Source organism: Oncorhynchus gorbuscha, linkage group LG25 (genome assembly GCF_021184085.1).
Source record: "Oncorhynchus gorbuscha isolate QuinsamMale2020 ecotype Even-year linkage group LG25, OgorEven_v1.0, whole genome shotgun sequence".
In the NCBI taxonomy this organism is placed as follows: domain Eukaryota; kingdom Metazoa; phylum Chordata; class Actinopteri; order Salmoniformes; family Salmonidae; genus Oncorhynchus; species Oncorhynchus gorbuscha.
Window position 1 is genome coordinate 28,315,350 of NC_060197.1, and position 16,487 is coordinate 28,331,836.

Consider the following 16,487-nt stretch of genomic DNA (forward strand, 5'->3'; position numbering starts at 1 on the left):
CTGAAAATAAACGCAGTTGACAGTGAGAGGACGTTTCTTTTTTTTGCTGAGTTTATTACTACAAGAATGTCCCACAGTTGACAGTACATGTCAGAGCAAACACCAAGCCATGAGGTAGAAAGGATTGTCTGTAAAGCTCTGAGACGGGACTGTGTCGAGGCACAGATCTGGGGAAGGGTACCAGAAATTTGCCGCAGCGTTGAAGGTCCCCAAGAACACAGAGTCCTCCATCACTTTTAAGACTCTTCCTAGAGCTGGCATCCCGACCAAACTGAGCAATCGGGGGAGAAGTGTCTTGATCAGGGAGGTGAACAAGAACACAATGGTCACTCTGACAGAGCTCCAGAGTTCCTCTGTGACGAAGGGAGAATATATATTTTTTGAATCCTTTATTTAACTACTAATCCTTATTTACAATGATGGCCTACCGGGGAACAGAGAGTCAATTGCCTTGCTCAGGGGCAGAACGACAGATTTTTACCTTGTAAGTTCGGGGATTCGATCCAGTAACCTTTTGGCTCTAACTAATAGGCTACCTGCCTCCCTAGAAGGAGAACCATCTCTGCAGCACTCCACCAATCAGGCCTATTTGGTAGAGTGGCCTGGATGGAAGCCACTCCTCAGTAAAAGGCACATGACAGCACCTAAAGGACTCTCAGACCATGAGAAACAAGATTCTCTGGATTGAACTCTGTGGCCTGAATGCCAAGCGTCACATCTGGAGGAAACCTGGCACGATCCCTACGGTGAAGCATGGTGGTGGCAGCATCATGCTGTGAGGATGTTTTTCAGCGGCAGGGACTGGGAGACAAGTCAGTATTGAGGGAATGATGAATAGAGCAGAGAGAGATCCTTGATGAAAACCTGCTCCAGAGCGCTTAGGACCTCAGTTTGGGGCGAAGGTTCACTTTCCAACAGGACAACAACCCTAAGCACACAGCTAAGACAACGCAGGAGTGGCTTCGGGACAAGTCTCTGAATGTTCTTCGGTGGCCCATCCAGAGCCCGGACTTGAACCCGATCGAACATCTCTGGACAGACCTGAAAATAGCTGTGCAGCGACGCTCCCCATCCATCCTGACAGAACTTGAGAGGATCTGCAGAGAAGAATGGGAGAAACTCCCCAAATACAGGTGTGCCAAGCTTGTGGAGTCATACCCACGAACACTCAAGGCTGTAATCACTGCGAAACGTGCTTCAACAAAGTACTGATTAAAGAGTGTGAATACTTATGTAAATGTGATATTTCCATTTTTTAAAATAAATACATTTGCAAACATTTCTAAAAACCTGCTTTCACTTTTTCATTATGGGGAATTATGTGTAGATTGATGAGGGGGAAAAAAAACAATTTCATCCATTTTAGAATAAGGCCGTAACAAAACAACGTGGAAAAAGTCAAGGGGTCTGAATACCTTCCGAATCCACTGTATGTCGCTATTCCTGTTTGTGTGTGTGTGGCGACTGCTCCTGTGTGTAGATTAGATTAGAGTATTACTTTACTAATCACAACATGGGAAATTTTATTATCACCGCATGCATCATCAATGACATACAATGACAGGACATGCTGCATCGGCCAACACATTAAGACACATAAAGGCTAAAAGAAGTGTGATTCAAGTGTTGTTTTCTATCCCACACTGGGGGAAAACAGGCAACAACATTTTCCTATAGAAAGACCTCATAAACAGTTAATCAATTACATGCAATAAAAAGCCTCCTGGCTGTCAGTAGAAATGACCGTCTAAACCTCTCTGTGGAACATCTGGGCAGGATGGACCTGCTACTGAAGCTGCTCCTGTGTTGAATTATAGAGTGCTGTGGAGTGGGTGTGTGTCACCAGAGTGCTGTGGAGTGGGTGTGGGTTATCAGAGTGCTGTGGAGTGGGTGTGTGTCATCAGAGTGCTGTGGATTAAGTGTGGGTCGTCAGAGTGCTGTGGAGTGGATGTGGGTCATCAGAGTGCTGTGGAGTGGGTGTGTGTCATCAGAGTGCTGTGGAGTGGGTGTGGGTCATCGAAGTGCTGTGGAGTGGGTGTGGGTCATCAGAGTGCTGTGGAGTGGGTGTGGGTCATCAGAGTGCTGTGGAGTGGGTGTGGGTCATCAGAGTGCTGTGGATTAAGTGTGGGTCATCAGAGTGCTGTGGAGTGGGTGTGGGTCATCAGAGTGCTGTGGAGTGGATGTGGGTCCTCAGAGTGCTGTGGAGTGGGTGTGTGTCATCAGAGTGCTGTGGATTAAGTGTGGGTCATCAGAGTGCTGTGGAGTGGGTGTGTGTCATCAGAGTGCTGTGGAGTGGGTGTGTGTCATCAGAGTGCCGTGGAGTGGGTGTGGGTCATCAGAGTTCTGTGGAGTGGGTGTGGGTCATCAGAGTGCTGTGGAGTGGGTGTGTGTCATCAGAGTGCTGTGGAGTGGGTGTGTGTCAGAGTGCTGTGGATTAAGTGTGGGTCATCAGAGTGCTGTGGAGTGGGTGTGGGTCATCAGAGTGCTGTGGAGTGGGTGTGTGTCATCAGAGTGCTATGGAGTGGGTGTGTGTCAGAGTGCTGTGGATTAAGTGTGGGTCATCAGAGTGCTGTGGAGTGGGTGTGTGTCATCAGAGTGCTGTGGAGTGGGTGATCGAAGTGCTGTGGAGTGGGTGTGTGTCATCAGAGTGCTGTGGAGTGGGTGATCAGAGTGCTGTGGAGTGGGTGTGTGTCAGAGTGCTGTGGATTAAGTGTGGGTCATCAGAGTGCTGTGGAGTGGGGTGTCATCAGAGTGCTGTGGAGTGGGTGTGTGTCAGAGTGCTGTGGATTAAGTGTGGGTCATCAGAGTGCTGTGGAGTGGGTGTGTGTCATCAGAGTGCTGTGGAGTGGGTGTGTGTCATCAGAGTGCTGTGGATTAAGTGTGGGTCATCTGAGTGCTGTGGAGTGGGTGTGTGTCATCAGAGTGCTGTGGAGTGGGTGTGTGTCAGAGTGCTGTGGATTAAGTGTGGGTCATCAGAGTGCTGTGGAGTGGGTAAGTGTCATCAGAGTGCTGTGGAGTGGGTGTGTGTCATCAGAGTGCTGTGGAGTGGGTGTGGGTCATCAGAGTGCTGTGGAGTGGGTGTGGGTCATCAGAGTGCTGTGGAGTGGGTGTGGGTCATCAGAGTGCTGTGGAGTGGGTGTGGGTCATCAGAGTGCTGTGGAGTGGGTGTGTCATCAGAGTGCTGTGGAGTGGGTGTGTGTCATCAGAGTGCTGTGGAGTGGGTGTGTGTCAGAGTGCTGTGGAGTGGGTGTGGGTCATCAGAGTGCTGTGGAGTGGGTGTGGGTCATCAGAGTGCTGTGGAGTGGGTGTGTGTCATCAGAGTGCTGTGGAGTGGGCTGTGGATTGTGGATTAAGTGTGGGTCATCAGAGTGCTGTGGAGTGGGTGTGGGTCATCAGAGTGCTGTGGAGTGGGTGTGTGTCATCAGAGTGCTATGGAGTGGGTGTGTGTCAGAGTGCTGTGGATTAAGTGTGGGTCATCAGAGTGCTGTGGAGTGGGTGTGTGTCATCAGAGTGCTGTGGAGTGGGTGTGTGTCATCAGAGTGCCGTGGAGTGGGTGTGGGTCATCAGAGTGCTGTGGAGTGGGTGTGGGTCATCAGAGTGCTGTGGAGTGGGTGTGTGTCAGAGTGCTGTGGGTTAAGTGTGGGTCATCAGAGTGCTGTGGAGTGGGTGTGGGTCATCAGAGTGCTGTGGAGTGGGTGTGTGTCATCAGAGTGCTATGGAGTGGGTGTGTGTCAGAGTGCTGTGGATTAAGTGTGGGTCATCAGAGTGCTGTGGAGTGGGTGTGTGTCATCAGAGTGCTGTGGAGTGGGTGTGTGTCATCAGAGTGCTGTGGAGTGGGTGATCGAAGTGCTGTGGAGTGGGTGTGTGTCAGAGTGCTGTGGATTAAGTGTGGGTCATCAGAGTGCTGTGGAGTGGGTAAGTGTCATCAGAGTGCTGTGGAGTGGGTGTGTGTCAGAGTGCTGTGGATTAAGTGTGGGTCATCTGAGTGCTGTGGAGTGGGTGTGTGTCATCAGAGTGCTGTGGAGTGGGTGATCGAAGTGCTGTGGAGTGGGTGTGTGTCATCAGAGTGCTGTGGAGTGGGTGATCGAAGTGCTGTGGAGTGGGTGTGTGTCAGAGTGCTGTGGATTAAGTGTGGGTCATCAGAGTGCTGTGGAGTGGGTAAGTGTCATCAGAGTGCTGTGGAGTGGGTGTGTGTCAGAGTGCTGTGGATTAAGTGTGGGTCATCAGAGTGCTGTGGAGTGGGTGTGTGTCATCAGAGTGCTGTGGAGTGGGTGTGTGTCATCAGAGTGCTGTGGAGTGGGTGTGTGTCATCAGAGTGCTGTGGATTAAGTGTGGGTCATCAGAGTGCTGTGGAGTGGGTGTGTGTCATCAGAGTGCTGTGGAGTGGGTGTGTGTCATCAGAGTGCCGTGGAGTGGGTGTGGGTCATCAGAGTGCTGTGGAGTGGGTGTGGGTCATCAGAGTGCCGTGGAGTGGGTGTGGGTCATCAGAGTGCTGTGGAGTGGGTGTGGGTCATCAGAGTGCTGTGGAGTGGGTGTGTGTCATCAGAGTGCTGTGGAGTGGGTGTGTGTCAGAGTGCTGTGGGTTAAGTGTGGGTCATCAGAGTGCTGTGGAGTGGGTGTGGGTCATCAGAGTGCTGTGGAGTGGGTGTGTGTCATCAGAGTGCTATGGAGTGGGTGTGTGTCAGAGTGCTGTGGATTAAGTGTGGGTCATCAGAGTGCTGTGGAGTGGGTGTGTGTCATCAGAGTGCTGTGGAGTGGGTGTGTGTCATCAGAGTGCTGTGGAGTGGGTGATCGAAGTGCTGTGGAGTGGGTGTGTGTCAGAGTGCTGTGGATTAAGTGTGGGTCATCAGAGTGCTGTGGAGTGGGTAAGTGTCATCAGAGTGCTGTGGAGTGGGTGTGTGTCAGAGTGCTGTGGATTAAGTGTGGGTCATCTGAGTGCTGTGGAGTGGGTGTGTGTCATCAGAGTGCTGTGGAGTGGGTGATCGAAGTGCTGTGGAGTGGGTGTGTGTCAGAGTGCTGTGGATTAAGTGTGGGTCATCAGAGTGCTGTGGAGTGGGTGTGTGTCATCAGAGTGCTGTGGAGTGGGTGTGTGTCAGAGTGCTGTGGATTAAGTGTGGGTCATCAGAGTGCTGTGGAGTGGGTAAGTGTCATCAGAGTGCTGTGGAGTGGGTGTGTGTCATCAGAGTGCTGTGGAGTGGGTGTGGGTCATCAGAGTGCTGTGGATTAAGTGTGGGTCATCAGAGTGCTGTGGAGTGGGTGTGTGTCATCAGAGTGCTGTGGATTAAGTGTGGGTCATCAGAGTGCTGTGGAGTGGGTGTGTGTCATCAGAGTGCTGTGGAGTGGGTGTGTGTCATCAGAGTGCTGTGGAGTGGGTGTGGGTCATCAGAGTGCTGTGGAGTGGGTGTGGGTCATCAGAGTGCTGTGGAGTGGGTGTGGGTCATCAGAGTGCTGTGGAGTGGGTGTGTGTCAGAGTGCTGTGGAGTGGGTGTGTGTCATCAGAGTGCTGTGGAGTGGGTGTGGGTCATCAGAGTGCTGTGGAGTGGGTGTGGGTCATCAGAGTGCTGTGGAGTGGGTGTGTGTCATCAGAGTGCTGTGGAGTGGGTGTGTGTCATCAGAGTGCTGTGGAGTGGGTGTGTGTCATCAGAGTGCTGTGGAGTGGGTGTGTGTCATTGTCCATGATCATTGGGGGTATTTACTTGCAGCCTTTTTATGAACATGTCCTGCAGTGATTCCAGGCTGCAGCCAATGGTGTCACTGGATTTGTTCAGGGTTTTGTCAAGCTTATTTAAGTCTACCTTAGCTAAATTCCAGCACACAATGGCATAGGTCACTCCACTTGCCACGACACTGATATAGCACATACAAAGTATTTTGTCACATTCACTAAAAGATCCAAACTCCCTTAAAAAGTACTGTCTGGATTGGGCTTTTTTTGTAGACATCTCCTGTGTGTGTCTCTGTACGACGTGGATGCAGCTATTTACATATTTACTCAGCGTCCCCTCCCCCACTAGGCCTGGCTGCTAGGACACCTTTCTTAGGACACGTGCAGAGGCATGACCGCCTGTCCTGGCCTTTAACCCTCTGGCAGAGCCACCTCTGCGACCCGGGGCTTACATCTGATGACCACTCCCCCTGACCTCTCACCTCTGGCACCTGACCTGCTGCAACGACCAAGGAAGGCTCTGGGATGCTGATGTGTGTGTGTGTGTGTATAGCTCGATACATTGTGTAGGGTTCACATCTGGATATCTCTGCATCTAGTTATCTCTGTTAGTGTCGTCAGTGCTTCTTAACTGTGTGTGTGTGTGTCAAGGTTAGTCCAATGCTGTCATTCAAAGCCCTCCTGTGTGGTGGAAGAGGTCTGTTGCTCTGTGTAGGGAGAGATGAGATCTAACTGAAAGCTCTGGCTCTTCGCAATGAAAGCGATTCTACACACGGTACAAGAGAGAGCACACAAACACACACACTTGTGCGTATACCAAAACACAAACCACCATACCCACAGATGCAAAATGAACAGCGCACATGCATGCACACACTCACATTACACAGGACAGAGAGTCAGAGCCCAAACTAAAAAATAGTTTAGTGTATACTATGGTAGGAATACTCTAGTATTCACTGTAGTGTTTTTGCTGACTTTACTGAAGTATTCACTTTGTAGTATAATGTAGTAGTTACAGTTTACTACAGTATAAATACTATAGTAAAAAAAAGAGTAGTATATACTATATTATAAACCGGGTGGTTCGAGCCCTGAATGCTGATTGGCTGAAAGCTGTGGTATATCAGACCTTGTACCACGGGTATGACAAAAACACATTTTTTTACTGTTCTAATTACGTTGGTAACCGGTTTATAATAGCAAGAAGGCACTTCTGGGATTTGTGGTGTATGGCCACTATAACACCGCTAAGGGCTGTATCCAGGCATTCCATGTTGCGTCACGCTAAAGAACAGCCCTTAGCTGTGGTATATTGGTCATGTACCACACCTCCTCAGACATTATTGTGTATTTACTATTTTGTTTTTGTGCACTGTAGTATTTACTATAGTGTTTTGGGGACATTACTGTAATGTTCTGGGGACATTACTGTAGTATTATCTATAGTTTTCTGGGGACATTACTGTAGTATTACCTATAGTTTTCTGGGGATATTACTGTAGGATTTACTATAGGGTTCTGGGTACATTACTGTACTATTTAATGTAGTGTTTTGGGGACATTACTGTATTATTTACTGTAGTGTTTTGGGGACATTACTGCAGTATTTACTGTAGTGTTTTGGGGACATTACTGTAGTATTTACTGTAGTGTTCTGGGGACATTACTGTAGTATTTACTGTAGTGTTTTGGGGACATTACTGTAATATTTACTGTAGTGTTCTGGGGACATTACTGTAGTATTTACTGTAGTGTTCTGGGGACATTACTGTAGTATTTACTGTAGTGTTTTGGGGACATTACTGTAATATTTACTGTAGTGTTCTGGGGACATTACTGTAGTATTTACTGTAGTGTTCTGGGGACATTACTGTAGTATTTACTGTAGTGTTCTGGGGACATTACTGTAGTATTTACTGTAGTGTTCTGGGGACATTACTGTAGTATTTACTAGCTAACTATAGCTACTGAAACAGATTATGTCGTTTTGCTATGTTTTTCAGGAAGAACATTGTTTGCATCCATTAGCTAGCTAGTTTTTTTTAATGTCCAGCATTGTAGGTGCGCAAGACAACTACCAGCATCATAGCATACGTATCGATGAATCGTTGTGCCATATGGAATACGAGTGATAGTGTCATCAATGTGTAATAACTACGTAACAAATGTATGAATGCGTTAAATTACTATATGATGTGCAGTCATATTCAGGTCCTGATTGGTCAACAAGGTTATTTGACATGCAAAGACCCAAACGGCGTTCCATAGAAATCCTGGTAGAGAATGAAACAGCACAGCAAGTAAGTGAAAGAAATATGTTTTGATGATGTTTTACTGGTAATGGGGACATATGTAAATGCCAACAAAATAACATTTTGGTCAGTGTGGTGTGTGTGTGTGTAACCTTTATTTAACTAGGAAAGTCAGTTAAGAACAAATTCTTATTTACATAGATATCCTACCCCGGACAATGCTGGGCCAATTGTGCGCCACCCTATGGGATTCCCAATCACGGCCGGATGTGATACAGCCTGGATTCGAACCAGGGACTGTAATGCCTCCTCTTGCACTGATATGCAGTGCCTTAGACTGCTGCATCCATGTGTGTGTGTGTTAACTATTTAACTGTACTAGAATGCTTAAAAGGCCGCAAAAATTGCAAATATTGGTTGTCGGTATCGTTTTTGAGGGGGGCAAGGAAAATATTGGATATCGACCAAAAATGTCATATCGGTGCATCACTAGTATTTACTATAGTGTTCTAGGGACATTACTGTAGTATTTACTATAGTGTTCTAGGGACATTACTGTAGTATTTACTATAGTGTTCTAGGGACATTACTGTAGTATTTACTATAGTGTTCTAGGGACATTACTGTAGTATTTACTATAGTGTTCTGGGGACATTACTGTAGTATTTACTATAGTGTTCTGGGGACATTACTGTAGTATTTACTATAGTGTTCTAGGGACATTACTGTAGTATTTACTATAGTGTTCTAGGGACATTACTGTAGTATTTACTATAGTGTTCTAGGGACATTACTGTAGTATTTACTATAGTGTTCTAGGGACATTACTGTAGTATTTACTATAGTGTTCTAGGGACATTACTGTAGTATTTACTATAGTGTTCTGGGGACATTACTGTAGTATTTACTATAGTGTTCTAGGCACATTACTGTAGTATTTACTATAGTGTTCTGGGGACATTACTGTAGTATTTACTATAGTGTTCTAGGGACATTACTGTAGTATTTACTATAGTGTTCTAGGGACATTACTGTAGTATTTACTATAGTGTTCTAGGGACATTACTGTAGTATTTACTATAGTGTTCTAGGGACATTACTGTAGTATTTACTATAGTGTTCTGGGGACATTACAGTAGTATTTACTATAGTGTTCTAGGGACATTACTGTAGTATTTACTATAGTGTTCTGGGGACATTACTGTAGTATTTACTATAGTGTTCTAGGGACATTACTGTAGTATTTACTATAGTGTTCTGGGGACATTACTGTAGTATTTACTATAGTGTTCTAGGGACATTACTGTAGTTTTTACTATAGTGTTCTAGGGACATTACTGTAGTATTTACTATAGTGTTCTGGGGACATTACTGTAGTATTTACTATAGTGTTCTGGGGACATTACTGTAGTATTTACTATAGTGTTCTAGGGACATTACTGTAGTATTTACTATAGTGTTCTAGGGACATTACTGTAGTATTTACTATAGTGTTCTAGGGACATTACTGTAGTATTTACTGTAGTGTTCTAGGGACATTACTGTAGTATTTACTATAGTGTTCTAGGGACATTACTGTAGTATTTACTATAGTGTTCTGGGGACATTACAGTAGTATTTACTATAGTGTTCTAGGGACATTACTGTAGTATTTACTATAGTGTTCTAGGGACATTACTGTAGTATTTACTATAGTGTTCTAGGGACATTACTGTAGTATTTACTATAGTGTTCTAGGGACATTACAGTAGTATTTACTGTAGTGTTCTGGGGACATTACTGTAGTATTTACTATAGTGTTCTGGGGACATTACAGTAGTATTTACTGTAGTGTTCTGGGGACATTAAAGTAGTATTTACTGTAGTGTTCTGGGGACATTACAGTAGTATTTACTGTGGTGTCTTTGTTTTATTATCTTTGACATAGAAGTGGGGGGCTTTCTCATTGAGGAAACCTACAGGAAAAATACTAAAAGAGCAAACTTTCCATAACCTGTAGGTAGGTAGGACTGGGGTCTGAACGGATAGTTCAGAGCTTCTGCTCTTTTCTATAACCTGTAGGGAACACAATATATAGTCTATACTTGGCATGTAGGTTTCTCACTTAAGGATGGCACAAAATGGGATGTGGGGGAGGGGAATGGGCAGGGTATATCCAAATTAAATACTGTAATATTTACTATAGTTAAAACAATGTAGTGTTTTTGCGGACATTTCTGTAGTATTTACTAGTGGTCTTAATGTGGATAATAATGTAGTATTATCAGTATACTAATAATGTAGTATCTACAGTATACTACAAAATTCTACACTAAGTCCTAGACTTGATCAAGGGATATTACAGTGTGTAGTATAGTATTCTACTGTATACTACAGTTTCAATAGAGTTCTATTGTAATCTAAAGTATCTTTTTAAGTGGGAGAGTAAGGGGAAGAAATCTACATTATTCCAACCTGCTAATAAACATTCCTATTATACAGAGTGGCTATGAGCTGCACCCAGAGTGCGATGAGGGAATGTGTGTGTGTGGTGTCACTCTGTCTGCTCTGTGCAGACACAGGATCACAGGGGAGGCATCACGCCTTTATTTATTCATTAACCTGCTGGGAACTAGCAATGAGAGACAAGGTCCACCCCCCCCATACACGCACACACACAAGCACACGTACACACACATGCACACACTCCCACACACGCACATCCAAAAGCCTACCTCTATCCATTTCTATAGAAAATATATTGCCACAAAAAGGCTTTAATGTACAGTGCTGCCAGGACATTTACTCTAATGACTTGGCGTGCCAACAGATTAAACTTTAACATTTGTATGGGTTACACATCCTATACATTGGGCTCATACACATATACGAATGCACGCACACACCCTTCCCTGTTTGAGACTTGTTGGCTTCCAGTGGGCCCTGACCCTATTAAACGATCTGATACACAGACCCTATTAAACGATCTGAAACACAGACCTTATTAAACGATCTGAAACACAGACCTTATTAAACGATCTGAAACACAGACCCTATTAAACAATCTGAAACACAGACCCTATTAAACGTTCTGCAACACAGACCCTATTAAACGATCTGAAACACAGACCCTATTAAACGATCTGAAACACAGACCCTATTAAACGATCTGAAACACAGACCCTATTAAACGATCTGAAACACAGACCCTATTAAACGATCTGAAACACAGACCCTATTAAACGATCTGAAACACAGACCCTATTAAACGATCTGAAACACAGACCCTATTAAACGTTCTGCAACACAGACCCTATTAAACGATCTGAAACACAGACCCTATTAAACGATCTGAAACACAGACCCTGTTGAACGATCTGCAACACAGACCCTGTTGAACGATCTGCAACACAGACCCTGTTGAACGATCTGCAACACAGACCCTGTTGAACGATCTGCAACACAGACCCTGTTGAACGATCTGCAACACAGACCCTGTTGAACGATCTGCAACACAGACCCTATTGAACGGTCTGCAACACAGACCCTGTTGAACGATCTGCAACACAGACCCTGTTGAACGATCTGCAACAAGACCCTATTGAACGGTCTGCAACACAGACCCTGTTGAACGATCTGCAACAAGACCCTATTGAACGGTCTGCAACACAGACCCTGTTGAACGATCTGCAACACAGACCCTGTTGAACGATCTGCAACACAGACCCTGTTGAATGATCTGCAACACAGACCCTGTTGAACGATTTGCAACAGACCCTGTTGAATGATCTGAAACACAGACCCTGTTGAATGATCTGAAACACAGACCCTGTTGAACGATCTGCAACACAGACCCTGTTGAACGATCTGCAACACAGACCCTGTTGAACGATCTGCAACACAGACCCTGTTGAATGATCTGAAACACAGACCCTGTTGAACATTCTGAAACACAGACCCGGTTGAACGGTCTGCAACATAAACCCCATTAAACGATCTGAAACACAGACCCTATTAAACGATCTGAAACACAGACCCTATTAAACGATCTGAAACACAGACCCTATTAAACGATCTGAAACACAGACCCTATTAAACGATCTGAAACACAGACCCTATTAAACGATCTGAAACACAGACCCTATTAAACGATCTGAAACACAGACCCTATTAAACGATCTGAAACACAGACCCTATTAAACGATCTGAAACACAGACCCTATTAAACGATCTGAAACACAGACCCTATTAAACGATCTGAAACACAGACCCTATTAAACGTTCTGCAACACAGACCCTATTAAACGATCTGAAACACAGACCCTATTAAACGATCTGAAACACAGACCCTATTGAACGATCTGCAACACAGACCCTGTTGAACGATCTGCAACACAGACCCTGTTGAACGATCTGCAACACAGACCCTGTTGAACGATCTGCAACACAGACCCTGTTGAACGATCTGCAACACAGACCCTGTTGAACGATCTGCAACACAGACCCTATTGAACGGTCTGCAACACAGACCCTGTTGAATGATCTGCAACACAGACCCTGTTGAACGATCTGCAACAAGACCCTATTGAACGGTCTGCAACACAGACCCTGTTGAACGATCTGCAACAAGACCCTATTGAACGGTCTGCAACACAGACCCTGTTGAACGATCTGCAACACAGACCCTGTTGAACGATCTGCAACACAGACCCTGTTGAATGATCTGCAACACAGACCCTGTTGAACGATTTGCAACAGACCCTGTTGAATGATCTGAAACACAGACCCTGTTGAATGATCTGAAACACAGACCCTGTTGAACGATCTGCAACACAGACCCTGTTGAACGATCTGCAACACAGACCCTGTTGAACGATCTGCAACACAGACCCTGTTGAATGATCTGAAACACAGACCCTGTTGAACATTCTGAAACACAGACCCGGTTGAACGGTCTGCAACATAAACCCCATTAAACGATCTGCAACACAGACCCTATTAAACGATCTGCAACATAGACCCCAATAAATGATCTGCAACACAGACCCTATTAAACGATCTGCAACATAGACCCTATTAAACGATCTGCAACACAGACCCTATTAAACGATCTGCAACATAGACCCCATTAAACGATCTGCAACATAGACCCTATTAAACGATCTGCAACACAGACCCTATTAAACGATCTGCAACATAGACCCTATTAAACGATCTGCAACATAGACCCTATTAAACGATCTGCAACACAGACCCCATTAAACGATCTGCAACACAGACCCCAATAAACGTTCTGCAACACAGACCCCAATAAACGTTCTGCAACACAGACCCTATTAAACGATCTGCAACATAGACCCCATTAAACGATCTGCAACACAGACCCTGTTGAACGATCTGCAACATAGACCCCATTTAAACGATCTGCAACACAGACCCTATTAAACGATCTGCAACATAGACCCTTTAAAACGATCTGCAACACAGACCCTGTTGAACGATCTGCAACATAGACCCTATTAAACGATCTGCAACATAGACCCTATTAAACGATCTGCATCACAGACCCCGTTGAATGATCTGCAAAACAGACCCTGTTCATTGCTGAGGATCAGCTGAGTCAGCAAGAGAGAGAGCGAGAGGCTGGAGGTTTAGATAAAACACTCCGCCTCTCCGTAACCATGACACCAACTAAAGCAAAAACAGAGAGAGGATAGAAAACGTGTGCACACGCATGCACACACATCCAAGGCGGGGGAAAAACAGGCACGTGCATCTGCCTTAGTTATTTAGCATCTGGCTTCTCTTAAAACCAAGATACAAAATAAGTAGTATGTGCGGTGAATGTGGCATTGTGTGTGTGTGTCATCTGGTCAGTGCTTTGATAGCTGGCGGATGTGGAGGTCCAGACAGGGCAGCAGGGGAGAGACAGGGGGGTGAACGGGGGAGAGGAGAGGGGGAGAAAAAGGAAGAGAGAGAGAATGAAAGTCAGTTGAGGGGTGGAAAAGATTGAATGAGAGAGGAGGAGATAGAGGGGGAGGAGGGAGGAGAGAGGGAGGAGGAGGAGAGAGGGGAAGTGGAGAGGAGGAGATAGAGGGGGGGAGGAGGAGAGGGGAAGTGGAGAGGGGAGAGAGGGAGGGAGAGGGGAGTGGAGAGGAGGAGAGGGGGGGGAGGAGAGAGAGGGGAAGTGGAGAGGAGGAGATAGAGGGGGGGAGGAGAGAGAGGGGAAGTGGAGAGGAGGAGATAGAGGGGGGGAGGTAGGAGAGAGAGGGGAAGTGGAGAGGGAGGAGATAGAGGGGGAGGAGGAGGAGAGAGGGGAAGTGGAGAGGAGGAGATAGAGGGGGAGGAGGATAGAGAGGGAAGTGGAGAGGAGGAGATAGAGGGGAGGAGGAGAGAGAGGGGAAGTGGAGAGGAGGAGATAGAGGGGGAGGAGGAGAGAGGAGGAGGGGAAGTGGAGAGGAGGAGATAGAGGGGGAGGAGGAGAGAGGGGAAGTGGAGAGGAGGAGATAGAGGGGGAGGAGGAGGAGAGAGAGGGAAGTGGAGAGGAGGAGGGGGAGGGGGAGGGGGGGGAAGTGGAGAGGAGGAGATAGGGGGAGGAGGGGAAGTGGAGAGGAGGAGATAGAGGGGAGGAGGATAGAGAGGGAAGTGGAGGAGGAGATAGAGGGGGAGGAGGGGAGGGGAAGTGGAGAGGAGGAGAGGGGAGGTAGGATAGAGAGGGGAAGTGGAGAGGGAGAGAGGGAGGAGGAGGAGATAGAGGGGGAGGAGGGGAAGTGGAGAGGAGGAGATAGAGGGGGAGGAGGATAGGAGAGGGGAAGTGGAGAGGAGGAGATAGAGGGGGAGGAGGATAGAGAGGGGAAGTGGAGAGGAGATAGAGGGGAGGAGGAGAGGGGAGGAGGAAGTGGAGAGGAGGAGATAGAGGGGGAGGTAGATAGAGAGGGGAAGTGGAGAGGAGATAGAGGGGGAGGTAGGAGAGAGAGGGGAAGTGGAGAGGAGGGATAGAGGGGGAGGAGGATAGAGAGGGAAGTGGAGAGGAGGAGATAGAGAGGGGAAGAGGAGGAGAGGAGGGGAGGAGGTGGAGGGGAAGGGGAGGAGGAGGGGAGAGGGAGGGAGGAGGAGAGAGAGGGGGGGAAGTGGAGAGGAGGAGATAGAGGGGGAGGTAGGATAGAGAGGGGAAGTGGAGAGGAGGAGATAGAGGGGGAGGTAGGAGAGAGAGGGAAGTGGAGAGGAGGAGATAGAGGGGGAGGTAGGATAGAGAGGGAAGTGGAGAGGAGGAGATAGAGGGGGAGGAGGATAGAGAGGGGAAGTGGAGAGGAGGAGATAGAGGGGAGGTAGGATAGAGAGGGGAAGTGGAGAGGAGGAGATAGAGGGGGAGGAGGATAGAGAGGGGAAGTGGAGAGGAGGAGATAGAGGGGGAGGAGGATAGAGAGGGGAAGTGGAGAGGAGGAGATAGAGGGGGGGAGGAGGAGAGAGGGGAAGTGGGAGAGGGAGGAGGTAGGATAGAGAGGGAAGTGGAGAGGAGGAGAGAGGGGAGGTGGAGAGGAGGAGAGAGGGGAAGTGGAGAGGAGGAGATAGAGGTAGGGGAGGGGGTGGAGAGGAGGAGAGGGGGAGGTAGGAGAGAGAGGGGAAGTGGAGAGGAGGAGATAGAGGGGAGGTAGGATAGAGAGGGAAGTGGAGAGGAGGAGATAGAGGGGAGGAGGGAGAAGTGGGGGAAGTGGAGAGGAGGGAGGAGGAGGGGGAGGTAGGATAGGGGAAGTGGAGAGGAGGAGAGAGGGGGAAGTGGAGAGGAGGAGATAGAGGGGGAGGAGGATAGAGAGGGGGGGAGAGGAGGAGATAGAGGGGGAGGAGAGGAGAGAGGGGAAGTGGGAGGAGGAGATAGAGGGGAGGTAGGATAGAGAGGGGAAGTGGGAGGAGGAGAGGGGAGGGGGGGAGGAGGGAGAGGGGAAGTGGAGAGGAGGAGATAGAGGGGAGGAGGATAGAGAGGGGAAGTGGAGAGGAGGAGATAGAGGGGGAGGAGGATAGAGAGGGGAAGTGGAGAGGAGGAGATAGAGGGGAGGAGGATAGAGAGGGAAGTGGAGAGGAGGAGATAGAGGGGGAGGAGGATAGAGAGAGGGAAGTGGAGAGGGAGGAGAGAGAGGGGGAGGTAGGATAGAGAGGGGAAGTGGAGAGGAGGAGATAGAGGGGAGGTAGGATAGAGAGGGGAAGTGGAGAGGAGGAGATAGAGGGGGAGGTAGGATAGAGAGGGGAAGTGGAGAGGAGGAGAGGGGGAGGGTAGAGGAGAGGAGGAGATAGAGGGGAGGTAGGATAGAGAGGGGAAGTGGAGAGGAGGAGATAGAGGGGGAGGTAGGAGGAGAGAGGGGAAGTGGAGAGGAGGAGATAGAGGGGGAGGTAGGATAGAGAGGGGAAGTGGAGAGGAGGAGATAGAGGGGGAGGTAGGATAGAGAGGGGGGGGAGGAGGAGATAGAGGGGGAGGTAGGATAGAGAGGGAAGTGGAGAGGAGGAGATAGAGGGGGAGGTAGGATAGAGAGGGGAAGTGGAGAGGAGGAGATAGAGGGGGAGGAGGATAGGAGAGGGGTGGAGAGGAGGGATGG

The 16,487-nt window shown here is 47.7% G+C and overlaps 1 protein-coding gene and 1 non-coding gene across 2 annotated transcripts in view; both read right to left on the bottom strand.

Annotated features, from left to right (window-relative positions):
* kdm6ba (lysine (K)-specific demethylase 6B, a) overlaps positions 1-16,487 on the bottom strand; it is a 179,743-nt gene that overhangs the window by 100,387 nt on the left and 62,869 nt on the right. The window lies entirely within an intron of this gene.
* LOC124014630 lies at positions 9,853-9,907 on the bottom strand. The gene has a single exon (XR_006835055.1). It is a non-coding gene; the product is annotated as a U7 small nuclear RNA (small nuclear RNA).